We start from the raw sequence: 21,102 nt of genomic DNA on the forward strand, positions 1-21,102 counted from the left end.
TTTGGCAGCACGGAGGGAGGAATTGTATGTTAAGAAAGCAGATTTATATAGGGTGAATCCTTGGTGAGATTTGGTTTTACACCACAATTGCTCCAGTGCACAACTATGTCTCTTAAGATCTCTGGTGTCATCAGTCTGCCACGGTTGTAATGGTCGGGGCCTGATACTTCGTGTAGTTAGAGGAGCAAGTGAGTCTAGTGTGGATGAAAGTGAACTGTTGTAGACAGCAGTGGCCAGGTTAGGTTAGGGCAGGACAGGGGAGAGATTCTGTCATAGAGGAGGTCAGTTGCAGAGTGGAAAAGAGGAGGGTTCAAGTTGTGAAGGTTTCTGTGAGTAATTGTTTGCTGTTTGGAGGGATAAGTGTTTGAAGATGAGGATACTGTGAAGGTGATAAGATTGTGATCAGAGAGAGGAAAGGGGGTGTTTGTGAGGTTGTAGGAGTTGCAAAGATGGTAGAAAATGAGGTCTAATGTATTCCCATCAGAGTGATTGAAGGACTGTGTCCATTGTGTTAAGGCAAAAGATGAAGTTATGTTGAAGAGTTGGAATGTAGCTGGGATGTTGACATTAATGGGGATGTTAAAATCTCCAAGAATGATAGTGGGTATTTCAGAGAAGATAAAGTAGGGTAGACAAGCAGAGAAGTCATCAAGAAAGCATGACACTGGTCCAGGAGGCTGGTAGATCACTGAAATCCTCAGAGAAATGGGAGAAAACAGCCGAATGCAGTGAGTCTCGAAAGAAGAGAAGGATAGAGAGGGAGGGGTAGGGAGGACTTTAAAAAGGTGCTCAGTGGAGATAGAAGCAAACCAACTCAACCTCCTTTCCGATCACTGAGTCTGGGTGAGTCCAGCGGAGGCCTCCATAGGAAAGTGCTATAGGGTAAGCAGAATCTGCCAGGTTTCTGTAATTGCTAGTAGGTTAAGGGAGTGAGAGACAAAAAGGTCATGGACAGAGGTGAGCTTGTTACAGACACAGCTGGCCAGAGTGCACATGAAAAAGGCAGGGTGGTTTTAGAAACATGGGGATTGAGATTAAATTGAGTGGATTGTGGCTATTCCTGGAGGAAGGAGGGTGCCTGGTGTGGGGGTGAGATACTGGAGGACCGGATTTTGGGGAGATATCCCCAGAGGTTAGGAGAAGGAGGAAGGTGAGGAAAGTAAGATGGGAGCGGGATGTATATGAGTGTACATGCCTTCCTGCTCTGGTGTTTGGGTCAGCAGGTGAGTAAAGTATTAGCAAGAGGTGATGAGAGCAGTAGTAGGAAGATGGCAGAAGTGAGGGTGATATGTATAAGCTTTGGGGTGGAGCAGAGGGGTAAATAAATGAGATTTTGAGAACACAGGATAGTAATATGAAAAGGAGGCATAAAGGGGGCATATTAAAAGATGCATGGAGTGGGAATCAAACTTGTAGGAGATGTTTCCCAGGGTGTTTGCTTGCAGTCCTTCCAGCGTGCAGTAGAGTTCTTTGTTGTATCTTCCTGTTGCTTGAGTTATCCTGCTTGTGTGCAACTGCTGTGTGCAACTGCTATTTTGCACTCCAGCAGAAAATGCATTCATGCAGGACAATGCCCCCGCCCCATCTACAACTGTTCCACCCCCTCGTCTGTGACCCCCCCATAAGCTGGTCTAAATTTATAGGTAGATGATCAAATGAGCAATTCTTCTCCACCCCAATTAGGAACTGAGGATCACATGAATTTGGGGGGAGGTTGGTCAAAACCAGACCAGCCACAGACACAGGCCAAAGTCATAAAAGATGATTTATTCTCTGATCACAGAAAGGCAAAGGAGGTGAGAATCAATCACCAAAAAAGAGACAAAAAAAACATAGGACTAATTATCCTGAGTTTTGCACAACACTGAAGAAATGTATCCAGCGGTTTAGACATTATTGGCTGTGTGTTGAGTTATTTTGAGGGGACAGCAAATTTACACTTAATCCGAAATCCTCCTGCGCTATACAAATGGAACTACTAAACCTCTTCTCTAGCTGCCAGCACTCAAAACTGATACCAAAAGCAGTGTGAATAGATTGTAAAAAAGTAGTGCAGCGCTCAAAACAACTACAACTCAAGAATAATACAAATGACAAAAAAATCAACAGTGATATATATTAGTGCCAACCCTTAAAAAAATAAAAAATTAAGTGCCAAACCATGACCATAAACATAATGTGCATACATTTAAAAAATTGCTTCAAAAAAATGTCCAATAAGGAAAAAACTTTAGCAGTGCTCACACGGTGCCACACAAATAAAACAGCTGCACACCGCATGAATATATATATTCTTTTTTTCACCGAAAGGACATTGCTCTCAATTTATACACATATGTGGTTTTATTTGTGTGGCACCGTGTGAGCACTGCTAAAGTTTTTTCCTTATTGGACATTTTTTTGAAGCAATTTTTTAAATGTATGCACATTATGTTTATGGTCATGGTTTGGCACTTAATTTTTTATTTTTTTAAGGGTTGGCACTAATATATATCACTGTTGATTTTTTTGTCATTTGTATTATTCTTGAGTTGTAGTTGTTTTGAGCGCTGCACTACTTTTTTACAAGCAAATTTACACTGTTATACAAGCTGTACACTCACTACTTTACATTGTAGCAAAGTGTCATTTCTTCAGTGTTGTCACATGAAAAGATATAATAAAATATTTACAAAAATGTGAGGGGATGTACTCACTATATATATATATATATATATATATATATATATATATATACAGTATATATATATTAGCAAGTTGGTGCCATGCACTTTCTGTAGGTTAAAGTGGCCCCGTCACCGCAGGGTCAGTTTTACAAAAAAGGTCACTTGTAAAGCAGCCACTTCTCTGCTCCCCAGCTGCATCAAGTCAAACACGTCACTGAGTAAAAATATGAGTACACATTACTGTATACTGTATTACTCACATTCTTTGTATTATTTAGATCAGGGGTCTCCAAACTATGTACCTTCAGGTGTTGAGGAACTGCAAGACCCATGAGGTCTTGCAAGACTGAAAGCCACAGGCAAGATTTCCAGAGGCAGAGGCAAGATGGAACTTGTAGTATTTCAACAGCTGGTGGGCCATAGTTTGGAGACCCGTGATTTAGATGACCTCACTTTCACCTTATTATATCTAAGAAATACATTTAAATTATTAAATTTACATATAGTTCAATTGCTTTTCTTTAAACCCATTAAAACATATGTCCATGCTTTTAATGCCATTCTGTAATTAAGAGGCTTGTCATTAAAATGTATCTAAAGACATTTTTTTTGTAATTTTGGATGAGGCACAGAATGTTTATTTGCCATCTGAGTAGATTTTAATTTACTTCCTGTTCTAGAAGTATGGCATGAAAATAAGAGGCAATCCTTGTTTTAACTGGATCAAGTGGAAGATTTTTCTTTGGTTTTACTGTCAAGAGTTTGGAATTTGTCAACTTTTTAGCTGGCCAACAGCTCATGGCTTGCAAGTCGCTGGCTTTTAGTGGAAGGTGTAGTCTAACATTCTGGAAGTTAATAAACTGAATTAACTGAACTGAAACTTTCTTAGCGTTGTCTTAGGAGTATCACTACATTTATGGAAATCGGAACGGTTTGGGAATGATGGCAGGGAATGCTTGATGAGCAGCATTTTGAATGATTGGTAACTGGTGTTTATGAGTGTGCAGGTTACTTATATAATACATTGTTTCTAAGTAGTGGGATTCAGTAAGAATTTAAAATCATTCATGAACTCAAGAAATTATTAATAAAATAAGTGACCTTGTCCTGTGATGTTGTTGTGATGTCCCTGATGTTTTTTCTTATATCTTCTAGGCAACCCAAATACACTTAGAAATTACATAAGTAGTACTTTACTGCATCTATTTCCACAGGGTGTGGTAGGCCAATATTCATGTAGTAAATAAACATAGATCGTTTTTTTATTGGTTTTGTAAAACTCAAACAAACATACTACTTTATCATATTAAAGTCCAAAACATTCCATCATGGAGAACACATCAATACCATAAAATACAGCACTTTATTTCATATCTATTCATCTCTAGTGATGAACATACCAAGGTCAAATCCTAATGGGATACTTCTTTCATTCCACCACACTAGGTTTTAGCACTGTACATTTACATCAATATTTCATCTAACCTGTAACTTAAGATACAGCAATGTTTCCAAATGGAAAGGGGGATCCCTAGAGTTTCTACCCAGCAGTGCTCATGAAAGGCTCTTTACAGGCATAAACACCAAGGAATTCAGAGAGAAATCTTCCTATGGAATATATTCCCTTCATGGGTATTAGGATCAGACGAGCAAAATACACTTTATGCCAGTGTTTTCCCTATCTTGTTTAATGTAATCCTGTACCTAACTTTCCACATTTGTAAAGCAAAGACCTAGACTGAATTAACACAAGGTAAATGTGTTGTGTTGCAGCAGCAAAACACAATTCACCTACTGTGTTTTACTACAAATGTTTACTCTGCTTTCAAGGAGATCATTTACAGAAGTCCTAGCAAAACTATTTTCAGATCTAAGAAGTCCTTTGTTCAGACTTTACTGGATGGGAATAAGCATTTACATTTTTAACAGAATAGAGCCAATGGAGGCAATGTGTGATGGTATTTTTTGTGCTGGTAGAACTTTTAGGGTTTATGCACACAGAGCTTAAAAAACACTGCTATTATAGTCATTCAGTGGTTTTTTTACCCTTTAAAAGCACCTCCAGTAAGCGTATGGATCCATGCGAAACATAGGCAGTTACAGACATATTAGAAGAGAAGCATTTACAAGTTGAAAGAAAAAACAAAGGCACATTCAGAAGAAGAGTAGAAATAAAACGCTAGACATACCTAAATACTCCTAAAACCCCAGACACCATGTGGGTTATTTACTAAAAGTGGAGAGTGCAACTCTGCATAGAAACCAATCAGCTTCCATTTTTTTTTTGTCAAAGCTTAATTGAACAAGCTGAAGTTAGAAGCCAATTGGCTACCATGCACAGCTGCACCAGTTTCAGTAAATCTAACTCCTTGTGTGCATGAGGCCTTAAATAATATGTAAACCCTCACCCAACCAACAACCAATACAGTTTAAAAAAAGAAATGAAAGGCAAAACATTTGTGTATAGAGTTAAAAACATAAAACCTTTTTTTATAAGTGATCACATTCCCTCTGTTCTTAGCTGCATAAGGAGCTCAGGGAGGAGAAAAAGCAGTACACTGATCTTAATGAATGACTGTGCAGGGGGAAGGGCCGTGTCAGCACAAGTCTGATCACTGGAGAACAGACTGAGTTCCCAGCATAGCAAGAGAACTGACCAAGCTGTGTTTTCATTCCCAGTGTGGTCAGCGCTTTCAATAGAAAAGCAGAGGGACTGGCAGGATTTACCAAAAAAGAATACAAAGAGAACAGGATACTTTTTTTATGCAAGTACTTGGTACAGCAGGCATGTATCAGGAATATGAAATGTTGGGTTTACATATTCTTTAATGGTAACTATAAGCAATGCCCAGTATAGAGAACATTGGTCACAAGTTAGAGTGAGCTAGAGAAACACCTCTTACTATGAGTGCTGCTGAAAACCATGCCCATGGGTACATTTATGAGCAAGGGCATAACTACAACTAACACAGCCCATGCAGCTGCTAAGACAATCAGGGAAAGAGAGCTAGTCCACATCTAAAAAGAATTTTACAAAAAATGTACTTATTGCCATATTCATCAGCTACCCCTGTCAACCTTACCCCCATTATATTAAAAATGAACCTGAAAAGAGTGTAAACACTAATTTCCTGTAGAGATGTGGAGGTTGGCAGGAAAAGGCACTGAGCACAATGCATAATGGGGGCACAGAAGGATAACACTACTGTTAAATGTTGATCTCCCAGCAGACTTCGGGGGACCATTCATCAGCAACACAGCAGCTGTTGATGGTGCCTGCAACAGGACATAGAAGTATTTACACTCTTTTTCAGGTTACACATTTTTTCGGTTTGATATTGCTGACAAGATCCCTTAAAGGAGTACCACCAACCAATGACCACTAATGCAGGAATTTTAAAATCCCATATTTAACCAACATTTAGGAGGTGCCACTTTCAACTGAGGCCCATCAAATATTGCACAGTGATGTCTAGATTAGATATGCACCTTGCCATGAGTATCCTAAAACAGCTCAAACCAGTGGGTTAGTTTGGGCTGCAAGCTCAAAGATTTGCATAAATGGCTGTCAGTTCTATTTTATTGGCCTTTTAAAAAAAGTAGGGTAACGTGGCTTAAAGTATAGTCAGATTACTGAAAAAATTAAATATATATACACACATATATATATATATATATATATATATATATATATATATATATATATATATATATATATACATACATACACACACACATACATACATTGGGCTCCAGGACTGCTCAGGGATATTGATATAGATGTGAACTTTGGATGTGGCATCTACAATAACAGACACTGCAATTCATGTTCATGTGCAGCTCATATACTAAGCCCTGAGGAGGAGGGATAATTAGGAGAGCAAGCCACATATTTTCTCTTGGCAACAAGATAGACAAATACTTTCATAAGTATTGTCAGCTTTGACATATTTCTATTTGATTTCTGAAAGTTGTAAGAAGTCTAATATTTTTTTTCACTAAACAGGGACTCGTTGCAGATTTTAAAACAATGGACAGAGGTGGCACAAGGGGACCTAGGGAAGTGTTTGTGATCAGACTCTTCTAGAAAAATCTTTGCACAGCATATGCAAACTTCATTCCTCTGCTTAAAAGTATGTTTGTGCCAGCAAATCAGAGCTATCCTTTGAGCAGTCTTATGTCAGTCTTGGAACAGCTAAATAGATGACGCCTGGTGCCTAATCCCAGTTTCTCTGTGGGTTATCTCACACACCAGTACAACAATCCTCCCTGTGAATAATGTTTCTCTGCTGACATCGGAACAAAGGATGACATATAATAGTTTTATTTTCTGCCTTGACTGAATGAATAAAAGGGACAATACTAAGTACTTACAGAATTGTAGAAAACTATTTTAAAGGATAAGTACAGCATTGATTTAAATACAGCTTGCTCCCCACAGGACTCCTTATCAGTTTAAAAGATAACCAGACTTCAATGTAGAAGCAACTGTATGCTGTCACTGCAGCTACAAAAATCCATAGTGGCGGAAATGCAGTCAACATCCTATTAATAAGTTCAGGTTAAGCACCTTAAAGTATTTACATATCCATGAGAAGCAGTAAAAGAGCTTTAAAACAAACCATCACTGTCCTCCCTAGTTGCATGTACTGTGAAGTAATTTATTCTCACAACAGACACTCTGAAGTTGGATTTCAGTCAGCTTCTAACAGCTTAAAAATCCCTGCTGAATAATTATATTAGAACACTGACAGGCTACCAGGCCCTGCTGTCTTAGCGAATAAAGAGGACAGGAGCTGAGAATTCAGTGCCCCTAACGTGAACTACGAAGATGAATTTTCACAACATTGCCTATAGCTATTGAGGTCAGTGAGGGCATGCACCCTACAGCAACACTGTATATGGGAACCCACTATAGCTCATAGGATGTCAAGGTGCATGTGCTAAAGTGAATGCTCCCTTTCTGACATTACAGCTCATTTGTTTAATGGCATTATAGCTACTTCTATATCAGTTTAATTATTGTCACATTTAAAGCCTTAAGCTTGGACTTTGGGGAGCATAATCTGTTCCATCAAGCGTTTCAAATGCACTTCTTTTTTTCACCAACGTAGCACTGTTACTGATGTGCAAAAAATGTCTGAAAACCAGTAATTAAGCTCTCATATCCATCTGAAGTGTAAAGGTAGGCACTACTCCTCTCAAAATAGTGAACTGTGCAAAAACACACAATATAAAATATCAAACAATGAATATCCACATAAATCATTTATCAGATCCTATTGAGTGCTCCACCACGTGCAGAAATTTTTTTTTCCCACCAATTACCAGTAACCACTGAAGGTCTGTATCGCTCTGCAAATGACCATTAAAGGTGTGCGTTCCAGGAAACCGAAAGTGATGTTGGGGGACTGATCAGAAGTGATGCTTGATCACTTGCAGTTGGTGAGTGAGCATTGTTTCTGCATGTGGTGGAGCACTCAATAGGAAGAATCATCTCACAATAACATTTAGAGACATGGTGATTGGAGAATCTTCAGTGCAAGTTATGGACTGTCATCTGACTTATGAAGACATTCTTCGTTTGTCATTACTTTATTATGTGGTTTTGTGCACAGTTCACTATTTTCAGAGTAGCGCCTACCTTTATACTTCCCATGCTTAAAGTGTTATTGACACTTAAAGGAGCAGCTGCACCATATTCTATTTACACTTGTAACAAAAGTGGTGCCACTTTTATATATTCATGTCCATCTGTAAGCGTCTCAATTGGCATGTGTCTACTTCTGTGCAGAAAGCCATGACAGATGACTTACAGGAAGGGCAAAGGTGCCTTTGATCAACAGGGTGTGACAGTCTGGCTTCACTTTCTCTATGCCGTGTGATAGGTATGATTGCAGCACTCATTAGGAGAACAACTTGGTCTCAGTCTCGAACAACAGATTGGAGTGAAATGTTGTCAACTGTGTGCCAATGAGCAGTTTAAAAGATAAATAGTTGAAATGTGGTAGTGGTTTCTGTTTCTATAACCCTTAGACGAGAAAAGGTAAGATTTCAGAATATAAAACTTTTAAAACTGGGCGGTGTGCCAATATCTAGAAAACTGCCTCCCTTACCCTACAATAATTTATCAGTGGGAGCTATGCTCTGCCCAGAACCATTCCCATGACTGCATAGCAGAAAGCTGACACTTGAAGCAAAGGAAGGTAGAGCCAAAGAGTTGAAGAAAAAGGTTATTTAGCTAGACTAAGCCTACTACAATAGGACATGCTAAAGAGAGGAATGAAGTTATTCAGCCCATTGCCAGTTAACTGCATTACATTTTGAGAAGAGGGGGATGAGAACACCTGTCAGGTGTTTATTGCTCTTTGTACCCCCATTACCATGAACACAAAAGATGAAAGTAAAAGAACATCCCAAATTTTGTGTTGTCCAATAACAGTAATAAAAAGGAAATATTCCAACTGGGATACTAGTTCTGGTGACAACCAAGGATTCCCTCACTTTAGAGGGATTTCCTCACAGTTCCTGTTTTGGCTATGGGACAGAAAGTGAAGAGAAATTACTTGTGCTGTTCCTCCAGAGTACTGTGCCATGGCCTGGAACAACCGCGCGCATGCACGAGAGTGACATCATCATGGCTCGGCCAGTCAGGCGGCCTAGCTCGCAAACGCAAAAGGAAAACCGGGTGAAGATGGAAGTCTCTGCAGCAGTGACAGCGTGTCACTGGAGGGCTTTGTTTTAAGGTAAGCCCTTCATAATGTGCTAGTATGCGATGCATACTAGCACATTATGACATTAACTTGCAGGGGATTTTATTATTTTTAGGTGCGGTTTACTACTGCTTTAATATCCAGAAATAAACCCAATGATTAGGGAATTCACCCCCTGCACATACAGCCTCTCATCGAATCAGACTCAAGTCATAGGTGGTCTGATATAGCTTGGAGCTGCATAGACCTTGATTTCGGATCATCAGACTCAGAAATACATGTGGCCCTAATAACTCCTTCTCCTGGTCTGTATATGACTTGGCAAGTAAGAAATAGATCTTCAATAGTGAAGAACTAATCACCGGGTTAATTTCTGGATATTAAGGACACTTCATTTCATGGATGTTTTAGGATATAATCTTTCACTTCATGGATTTACTGATATGAATATGGACATTTAAACAGATTTATACATTTATTATCACTTTAAGGAACATTAAGTTTAACAGTGCAACACTTGGTTTTGCATATTTAGAGCATATCGTATTTTATGTTGTAAGTGCGGTTGTGGACATTTTATTATACACTTATGTAGGCACTGGTGCAGTTTTTAGGTTTATTTTATATAAAAGAATTTGCTTAATTTCCAAACATGCGAGTTGCACACATCCGTTTTAGAGGAAAGCATTTGCCTCCCTTTCAGCATCATTGTACTTTGATTTTGATGATACAAGCAATGACCAGCAAGTGTTGAAGTCTGTTGACATTTCTTGCTACCCATAATCAACAATAAGTCAATAGGAACACTTGCCAAATGCCTTTGGAAAGGTATACGAGAAGCAATTTCGAAGCATCTGATTTTGATTGTCTCCGATTTTGTAGGAATATTTAACATAGGTAGTGACTGACAGGGTAAAAAAAAAAAATTCTGAATGCATCACTAGGCAAGTCTGGTAAATCATGAGCCATTTGGTAAACTCTAATAACAATGTTAACACCTGGGTTCACACTGATGCAGTGCTGCGTTTTCTGTGCAAATTCCGCACCACATCAGAATTGCACCCGTTCATGCGAACCACTGCGAATGTGTATGTTAGTTAACACCCCAAAATTAGACCTCAAAACGCGGTGCGATTTGCAGAACCGGTTGCATAAGTGTGAACACCCATGCAATCCAATTCTAGTGCAGACCAAAAAAAGGGTCCTGCACCTTTGGTGCAGGTGCGGTGCGAATTGAACCATACAAAATGTATGGCTCCAATCGCACCGCACACAATTACCATGCGATTTGCACAGAAATGTGGTGCTGTGCGGTTCCTGTGCAAATCACATGCGATATACCGCACTGCATATGTGTGAACCCAGCCTTAAAAGGAGAGGTAAACCCTTAACAGGATGACATTTAGGGTACATTTAGACGTGTTAATGCCACACCTCTATAAAGTGATCTGTGGTGGATCAGAAGCATTTGACAGGTGGTGATAAGGTGGTATGTCACCTTCTCATTGCCTGTTTTAACCCTGTAAATGCTGTACAACTGCACTGTAGCCATATGCATTCCTGACGGCGGATAACTTTTGCCACAGCCGTGAATAGGCTACGGCATGTACACACCCTTGTATCAATGCCTTTGCAGGTTAGGGGGGTAAAAATGTAGTTCAGCCACGCCCCACCATAATTCTACATAAGCCCCTAGTTTGCTAGCACACCACATCATAAACATTTGCCTTTTTTGTAAAAATCAAATATCAATTTCCCCTTTATGCTATCATCTTACTAGTCACTAGCTGCTTACATTTCTCAGGGTGGGTTACCTGACGGTGATAACAATGGACAATACCTATGACAGAGTAACAACATTTGAGTACAATTTGGAAATTGCCATTTAGTGATGGGAAGTGCATGAAAAAAGACCCTAACTGAAGGTTCACCAGATATTATTTTAATGAATGCTGCAGATTTAAAAATATTGAAACTATAACTTTAAAATCTCCTAGATTGTAAGCCCTGAGGAGCAGGGCCCTCCTATCCCTCTTGTATTGAACTGTATTGTTGCTGTATTGTCTCCCGTTATATTGTAAAGCGCTGAGCAAACTGTTGGCGCTATATAAATCCTGTATGATAATAATAATAATAAAATGATGTTAAAACTTTATGAAATTTTAGTAACTGGGTTTATATGCACTTGAAATTACAAGGGGATTTTGTTAATGGCAGACTAGATATTAATAGCTTCCCTTGAGAATTATTTCAGTGTTTAATATCAAACTATACAGATCTCTGGCTATAGGTTTCCTATGGCCAGGCATTGTGTGAGAATGCCTGCAAAACTGATTGTGAAGAAATGAAAGGGAGCCTTTAACTTGTGAAGAAATGAAAGGGAGCCTTTAACTTGTTAAGTGCCAGCTCCCGTTTTACAAGGTACTACTTGTGTCTCTTTTCGATACTTAATTTAAATTTGTGATTTGCATAATTGTGAATGCTATTGCAAGCGTCATTTATTTGCACGTGTCAGTCCAAAATAACATTACAAAATGACTTGATTTGTCTGTATCCCCATGTAACAATTACATCTTTGATCACAGGTTAGTGATTAAGTATAGGTCTATGCATTGGGGAGTTTAGAACTCTAGGATGTACATTGTGTTAATTGTGAGATTTGTCAAAATCCAATTACAGACAATATTCTAATATGTCCAGATTTTTAACTACATTTGAAACTGGAAAAATCTAAGACCTACAAAAGGGCCTCATGCACGCTCTGTATCTGCCCAGCTCTTCTGAACACCTTTGCTCCTGGCACGAGAAAAGCAACATTAAAAATACGACTAAAGCTGTATTTTGTAAATGCATTTAGATGCATCATGCATTTGGGCATTCATTCATTTCATTGGCCAGAATATTTATTCTGGCCATTGAAATAACTGAAGGATTAAAGTGGTTGTAAAGGCTCAAGGTTTATTCTATGCATGAAGGTAAAAAAAAAAAAAAAAACGTGTGCAACAGCCCCGCCAACCCTCAAAAGTTACGTGATCACCATCTCGATCCAGAGATGTGCACGAGAACCTTGGCTCTCCTGAGTCTCCCCTCCTCATTGGCTGAGGCAGCAGAGATAACCACTGGCTCCTACTACTATCAATCACAGCCAGTGAGACAATGAGGAGAAGGCAGAGGACGGAGCTGAGCTTTAATTATTACTTTAAGTGAACTAGGTGCGTTTCAATGTGTTTACGTGTGTTTGGCATTTTTTTCTGCCAGAATGTTCCTCCCCTGAACATGCAGGGTGATTTTATTTTCTTCTGCCTCTAAATGTCTATGTGTGCATGGACATATAGGCTAACAGTTTTTCAGTTCAGAGGCAGAAAAAAAAAAATATCAAATGCCCCTAATAGTGGTGTTTTTCACACCCGGTGTGCATGAAGCCTACTAAATAGTCTGGTCCTATCACTGCAAAAAACTGGATTTTTTTTTTTTACTCAACGTAAACTCCCTTTCTCGGAGTTCATTGGCAGACACTCTTTATATTCTTGACCATAGGGTTTATACTACCACCTACAAGAGTAGGACACTAGGCAGAAAAGAAACATGGCACCGCCTATGGGCAGTCCTGGCTGGTATAAACCCCCTTCTCTGGTATAGGCAAACCAGTTAGTAAGTTAGTCATTTTGGATAGCGCAAGCGAGGGTTAGATTTTTTTTTGCAGAGCTTTCCCGTCACTTCCTCTCTAATAGACAACAGGAAGTGAAAGGAAATCCCTACAAATTAAGTGATCTCCTTGGGGACCCCCAGGTCACCAGAATTCGTGTCTCCATTGGAAGATTTCCCTCTATTACTTTTCTGGGGACAACCCAAAATTTGGGATTTTCTTTTACTTTCAATGATAATGGTAAACAGGACAAAGAGCGAGAACAAATCTCTCTAATTGGGACACAGACAGCAATAAAAACGGACAGGTGTTCTAATCCATTTCCAATCTATCCAAACCAGGCCCAGATATGGTCATATTTACATTTTGGTTTTCAGAAGGTGCTCAGAACTAAAGTAATTATACCTAAAAAAAACATAAAAAATCATGTTATTTACTTGAACCTACAGCTATGCTCTTCCTATATGTGGAGATAAACACAATTTCCTCTTCATGCTAGACACAATGATAAACAATTTAAAGAGAACACTAGGTGATGAGTAAAATGCATTAGCAGCAAGGCAAAGACAACATTACTAATATACATTATTTATGTTCTAGCATTATCTTATTCCCTGCAGTATAATAATACTCAAAGAATTGAGACATGGTTGTCATACATCAATATTTGTTCCTTCCTTCCAGGAATCGCAAAGCATTTGCTAAGGTCACCACTTATCACTCAACGTGTTCAATTGTAAACACTAAAGCATGTTCATATAGAAATGAAGATTATGTCAGCCAATCAGCACTAAAAACAATTGCCTGTTACATTGGATAAAGCTGGTCAAAATATCTGAATTTCCTGGTAAAGCACATTTCTCTTTCATCCACCGATGGACACAGCCTCATTATATTCTTGACTTTATAGCGCTACTTACTGGAGTAAGACACTAGGCAGAAAAGAAACTAGGCACCCTCTATGGGCAGTCCTGGCTGGTATAAACCCTCCTCCACCCCCCCCCCCCCTTTGCTATAGGCAAACCAGTTAGTAGCAAGCAGTACCCATGTAAAACAATCAAGAGGGGTGGGTGCAGTGTCTATCAATGAACTCAGAGAAAGGGATTTTATAGTAACAAAAAAATCCTGTTTTTTCTTATGTTCATTGATTGACACAGCCTCTTTATTTTCTTGAACATAGGGACGTCCCAAAGCAGTGCTAACAAACACAGAGGGGTGGGAAAACTGGAGTCAAAACAGCCAAGATGCTTCCAAACAGATGAGCAGGAAACCCCCCCCCCCAAAAAAAGGACATCCTGCAAGAGAAACTGAAAATAAAACAAAAAATCTTACACGGCTACTTGCAAAACTTTATGGCAGAGTTTCCCAATCAATGTTCCATGGAACCCCAGGGTTTCTCCAGAAGCTGCTAAGGGTTCCTTAAGCATTGAGCTATGTCTGCCTGTCAGACAAGTTTCCACTGGCACCATTGAACGTGTTAGCGATCTGTAAGGGGTAATTCTTCCCAATGTCCACAAGTGTAAGGAGCATTCTTTCCACTGACCATCATGCTAAAAAATGAGTTATTTCAAGGGTTCCACTGTGTTGAAAAGGTTGAGAAAGGCTGCTTTATAGCCAAAGGCAGCATTAGAAGCACGAAAGTAGATATTCCAAAAGGTAGAATTTTGTGCCGTCGGTATGCTAGGTATCACAGACCCCACCCACACCCCTGTCCCCCAGAACCTGGCCACCCCTAGCCAAGATGCCAAAGCCAGCAAAGGGAAAACAGGGTGGAAAACAACAGATCTTCCTGAGGGACAGCTGCCAGGGGACATCGTGACGAGTGTACCATGTCTGTGTACCATGGTCGGCGGGGTCAATCCGGGGCCACAAGAATGAAGGGAATCCCTTCGGCCTCTATCCTGCGCAAAAGATGGGGTAAATTATTGCAGCACTCCTTCAGCGTTACCTACAACACTGCCTCCTCTTCACTCCCTCTTTCTGTAGGGGTCCCTCAAGGCTCTGTCCTTGGATCCCTTCTCTTCTCCATCTACACCTCCTCCCTTGGTCACTTGATAAACTCCCATGGCTTTAAGTACCATCTCTATGCTGATGACACACAAATCTATCTTTCTACCCCTCACCTCACCCCTTCAGTCTCCTCTCGCATAACTAAGTGACATATCGGCATGGATGTCACTCCACTTCCTCAAACTCAATCTTTCCAAAACTGAGCTCTTAGTATTCCCCCCGGCCCGTGCCCCCTCCCCTGACTTCTCCATCAAGATCAATAACACTACCATCAGTCCCTCCCCTCATGCCAGGGTACTAGGTGTAATCCTAGACTCCCATCTATTCTTTCATCCCCAAATCCAATCACTGTCCAAATCTTGTAGACTTCACCTCCGCAACGTCTCCAAGATTCCTAACCTCGGAAACCAATAAGCAACTTATTCTCTCCCTGGTTATATCTCGCCTTGACTATTGTAACTCCCTCCTCATTGCCCTACTTAATCGCAGGCATCCCCTATTCAGTCTATCATGAATGCTGCTGCCAGACTCATCCACCTTACTAACCATTCTGTATCTGCCGTCCCTCTCTGCCAATCCCTGCACTGGCTTCTCATTGCCCAACGGATAAAATTCAAAACATTAACAACGTATAAAGCCATTTATAACTCTGCCTCAAATTACATCACCGATCTTGTCTCTAAATATCACCCAAACCGTACTCTCCGCTCCTCGCAAGACCTCCTACTCTGTAGCTCCCTTGTCTCCTCCACCCATGCTTGTCTCCAGGACTTCTCCAGAGCTTCTCCCATCCTCTGGAACTCTCTACCCCAAATTATCAGGCTATCGCTTACTCTGCTCACTTTTAGGCGATCTCTAAAAACCTCTCTTCAGGGAAGCCTATCCTGCCCTCAGCTAATAATGGAATCTACTACTCTTCCAACCAGTCCATCCCCCACAGTTACTACCTTTTGTACCACTAGCCCCTCCCTCCTAGATTGTAAGCTCCAAGGAGCAGGGCCCTCCTATCCCTCTTGTATTGAACTGTATTGTTGCTGTATTGTCTCTTGTTATATTGTAAAGCGCTTTACTGTGCGGTAGAGGAAATGCATAATCAGTCTTGTTTTCACAAAGGTAGTGGCTCTGGTTCTGCCTTGTCGAGACAATGGGGGATTGCCATATATGGCTGTCTGGACAGCCTGCTTCAGAGGGCGGTGACTCACTTGGGCCTGATGGACAACATGGTGATCACGGTCCACACTTTGCTGGAGTTTTAATTGGTTCCATGCTGACTCCAACCAGATGTTTGGAATATCTACATCTCACTCTCTTTGTTGCAGGCCACAGTGTTTTTCTGGCTGGACAAGCTTCAGAAGCTTCAGGTGACATGCGTGTACTGATGTTCCACAGATGATCTTCCCTTTGCTCTTGCATTCAAGTTCTGTGCCTGAGGGTGTCTACCTTCTAGATGGTCCCATACGCGCAGTTCCACACGAGGGTCCTGCAGAAGGAAATCTTGTCAGAATAGGACAAGTCCCTCACGTCTATGGATCCCTAGATGCGCCTGGGTTGAAGAACCAGAGTACCTCTGGTTCGGTGACTACAGTCTCCTTTCCCCGCTCAGGCTGGCGGCGGGGAGAATTCTGGGGTCGAACTTGGCTCTGGGTCGCTGGTTGCCGGGGGAATTTTGTCTGCCGATCAGTGTTCTGGAACTTCGGGTGATCAGACTGTGTCTGGACCAGTGGACAGTGTTTCTTCAAGGGCAGCCGGTCACTACCTGCCATATACATCCCAGGTTTGTCAGATTGGCAGATGAACTACTTCCCTACTTCAACAAGACAGTATAGAGGTTCATGGCAAGGGTGAGGAATCTTTTGGTGGATGCAATGAATGCCTTGGTGGCGCCTTGGAGCCGATATCTTATCATCTATGCCTTTCTTTTCTTGTAAGCTTTTATTATTATTATATATTATTATTATACAGGATTTATATAGCGCCAACAGTTTTCTCAGCTCCTGGACCATCCTGCAGAGAGCATGCAGGCGAGGTGGTGAGAACCAAAGGTTGGAATAAGAAAATCTCTCTAGTGAACAAGAATGAAATGCTACTGCGTAACCCGACAAGGTCAATTATGGGCCCATGAGTTGGAGAGCAGGGAAGGCTTTGATACCTTGACTGAGGGGCCAGGAGAACAAAGAACACTGTTATGTGTAGAGAAGGAAGGACTGTGTTCTCCGCACGGTTCCTTCTCCTAGTATACTGTCAAAGAAAGAGCAGTCTGCACTGAAAAGACGCTTAACAATGCCATCCAGGGTGCACTAAGAGATGTTCTTCCTAGAAAGAGAAATCTTCCAGGGCGCATGCTGACGCCCAACAAACCAACACTTGAACCAAGGAACTCGCCGAAGCACAACTGTAGGCACGGAGAGTATGGCAGTTGAGGGGGCGCTATCGAGATATGTGTCAAATACGTACATACTGGAGGCCCTGGACTAACTGAATGAAAGAGAAATGTGCTTTACCAGGAAACTCAGATATTTTGACCAGCTTCAGTCAACAGCAACAAATGACAATCTCTTTTAGTGCTGATTGGCTGACAAAATTTTAATTTCTACATGAACATGCTTTAGTGTTTACAATCGAACACATGTTGTGTGAGAAGTGGTGACCTTAGCAAATGATCTGCAATTCCTGGAAGGAAGGAGCAAATATTGATGCATGACAGCCATGTCTCAGAATACTTTGTGTATTATTCTGCAGGGAATAAGATAATTCTAGAACATAAATAATATATATTAGTAGTTGTCTTTGACTTGCTGATGTATTTTACTCTTCACCTAGAGTTCTCGGTGATTTTAAATTGTTTAGTATTGTGTCTATCATGAAGGGGAGATTGTGTTTCTCTCTCTCAGAGCATAGTTGTAAGTTCAAATAAATATCATGATTTTATTATGTTTTTTTTTAAGGTATAATTACTTTAGCTCTGAGCACTTTCTGAAAACCAAAAATGTAAATATGACCATATCTTGGCCTGGGTTTGAATAGAGTGCTGCTGGATTAGAACACCTGTCAGTTTTTATTGCTGGCTGTGTCCCAATTAGAGAGATTTGTTTTCTCTCTTTGTCCTGTTTACCATTATCATTGAAAGTAAAAGAAAATCCCAAATTTTGGGTTGTCCCCAGAAAAGTAATAGAGGGGAAATCGTCCAATAGGGACACTAATTCTGGTAATCTGGGGATACCCAAGGAGATCACTTAATTTGAAAGGATTTCTTTTTACTTCCTGTTCAGCTATGGGAGAGGAAGTGACAGGAAATCTCTGCAAAAAAAAAAAAAAAAAAAAAAAAAAAAAAAATCTTACAGGGTTTATAATCCTCCCTTGCTCTATCCAAAATGAAAAAAAAAAAGTTTTGCCTTACGGTTTACTTTAACCGTAAACCTGTGTATCCTCTTGGATGCTAAGGGGCAGGGATCATCAATATAATCATACGGTAACCATAGCTGGGAGAGACCATGTAAGAACATAGATTTTGAACTTGCAAATTTGCCCATTAGTCTACAATACATAAATGGATGGCAAAATTGGTCATGTTTGTTTCAAGTAGAATTATGTAGCAAACCTATGCTAAGAGAAATATGGAGACTACCATTGTAAAGGTCCCTTCAGAAAATGCTAGTCTGTTAGGATGACCTCAGTGTTTTATTACTTTTTAGCTTGGAGCAAGGATGCAAATCAGAAATTCTTACTGTGGTCTGGTTTTCATCAGCTGCATGCTTGCTCTGGGTCAGTGATTCAGAAAGCACTGGGGTGCAGAAAGAGCTCAGTATCTAGCATTTTCAGAAGGAAGAAACTACATATTTAATTTAAAGTCTTCCAGAAATTGTTGCTGATAGAGTACTTAGACCCAGCCTGCTCTAGGTTTTATTCAAAACAATGGACGTGAAGCTACAAGTTTGGATTCAGACCTTGACCCCATGCTCACCACATGTTCAGAATTTTTTGCTTTGGCTTTAACATATCTTTATTGTTACATACATCTCAACCCTTTTACATGGAAAATAAACTGTTTTAGCACATAATGTTTGGCTAAAAGCACACATCCCTGTCACAACCCTGATTGTATGGGGTTGAATGATGAATTAAAAACACAATGATTATTTTAAACCTACTGGGGCTTTTGCCACTACCACCTTTTCTTTATATTTGTGTCTAACCAGTGCTATATTCTGAAGGATGGATAAAAGGTTTGGCACATTATGGGAGTCATTTGAGGAAGAATGAGGGACAGAAAGACTCACTCCTAGTTCAGTGACCTTAACCCCCCTACTGCGCTCCCTCAATGTAGCCCCTCCCCCACCTGCAGAGTGATGACAGATGAACTTTAAACAAAAAAAAAAAAGCCAACAGATGTTTCTCCTGTGGCCTACAGAAGGACAGCAGACCTAGTTCCAGATCTCCTGCTCACTAAGCTCCTGAACCTAAAACATTTCACTACTGAGCGCTTTTTGGTTCAGAACTGCAAAAGCAGACCAGTAAATAGAAATTTGAGGTCTCCTATGTTGCATTCTGGGATCCATGGTTGAGTATGACTTTGGATACAGTTTTTAAAATCATGGCTTTCAGACTTTCCTCTTCGAAACATGTCCGCATCATGCTTGTAGCCAAAGTGAACTGAAAGGGAAGGACCAGACTAGGGCATGAGTCCCACTCTGGGACTCATGGGGATACAACACTCCTTGTATTATATAGTTTTTACATATGTTGGGAATTATGCTTGAAACCAGCTCATGGCTGCTGCATGCACATCCTGAGCCCATTTTTACTTATTTATGCCATGATTAAAAAAAAAAGCAGACTGCTCATGAACTTCCTAACCAAAGATAAAAAGTCAGTCTTTGAGCTCCGGAAGCATTGTGTACATTTAAAACCATTAGAGACTGAAAAAAGTATGTTGCTTTTAGGCAAGTCATGTCTTGAATATCCATAGTGAATTAAAAGGCTGGGAAATACACCATCAATGGGCCCAGCTACTAAGAACAAAGCCTGCACATGAAATCAATAAAAACAGTTGCCAACATGAACATATATTTATAATTACATGCTATGAACTTAAATAAGATTTATAAAACAGTAACACATCTATATTTGTATATATTACAGTAACTTGTCAGTTTAACAAAAAAAAAAGCGTATGTTCCTACGCATACCTAGCAGCTTTTAGTGCCCCTGCTCTACCAGAATGCTTGTATGTTCTGGTCAGACCAAACGTTGGCACTTCCTGCTGGTACTGAAGCTTGCTTACCCCCCCCCCCCCAATATATTTTCAATGTCTAGAAAGAGAGCCAATAGAGAGGAACCAATGGGGATAAATGGGTGGAAGGAACAGGAAAGATCCAACACTACCAGGGAGTGTCTTAGCTTTGCCTGAATCAAAACAGCTGTCATTCGGGCACAGTTAACTTCTGAAAGCTACCACAGGTATGTACAGGCACATGTATGTACTTGAGCTTTATATACACCGGCAGCTTTTTTTTTTGTTTTAAAACTGATCACTTCCACTAATACATCTAATTATGAAACCCTTTACATTTGCATCAAAGTCAGATCAGTAAAGAGATGAACAAAGAACAACCATCAGCACTACAGGTGAGTAAGAGTTCCAAGTCGCTAAGTCTATAATGACAGTCTCAAATAGTAGTCCTCGTCTGTATAACCAGACACAGGAAAGGATTGACCATGAGGAACTCTGCATCATGACTGCCTTGCTTCCCACTTCAGATTGGGGAAGCCTGTAGAACAAACTGAGAAACAAAAAGCTCTCATGAAGAGGGCACAGTACTTGAAACAGTCCAGGCACACCAGTGTGGATGGGCATCGCTTCAGTATTGGGAATGGATTGATTTTATTTTACATTCTTTACAATAAAATGGTCTCAAGATAATGCACTAGGCTTGTGTGCCATCTTTTTCTGTCTTTGTTTCAATAAACAGGTAAATTTATACAATAGCTTACTGTGCACAACAGATGATGAATGTGTTAAATACCTTATTAAACATGATGTGCTTTTTTTTTTTAATAAAACATTGCA

General features: G+C 40.2%; 1 protein-coding gene across 4 annotated transcripts in view; it reads right to left on the reverse strand.

The window, feature by feature from the left end:
• Positions 1 to 21,102, reverse strand: part of LPAR1 (lysophosphatidic acid receptor 1) — a 237,854-nt gene that overhangs the window by 35,299 nt on the left and 181,453 nt on the right. The window lies entirely within an intron of this gene.

Source organism: Staurois parvus, unplaced genomic scaffold (genome assembly GCF_062004578.1).
Source record: "Staurois parvus isolate SC_StPar_1 unplaced genomic scaffold, SC_StPar_1.0 ptg000012l, whole genome shotgun sequence".
In the NCBI taxonomy this organism is placed as follows: Eukaryota; Metazoa; Chordata; class Amphibia; order Anura; family Ranidae; genus Staurois; species Staurois parvus.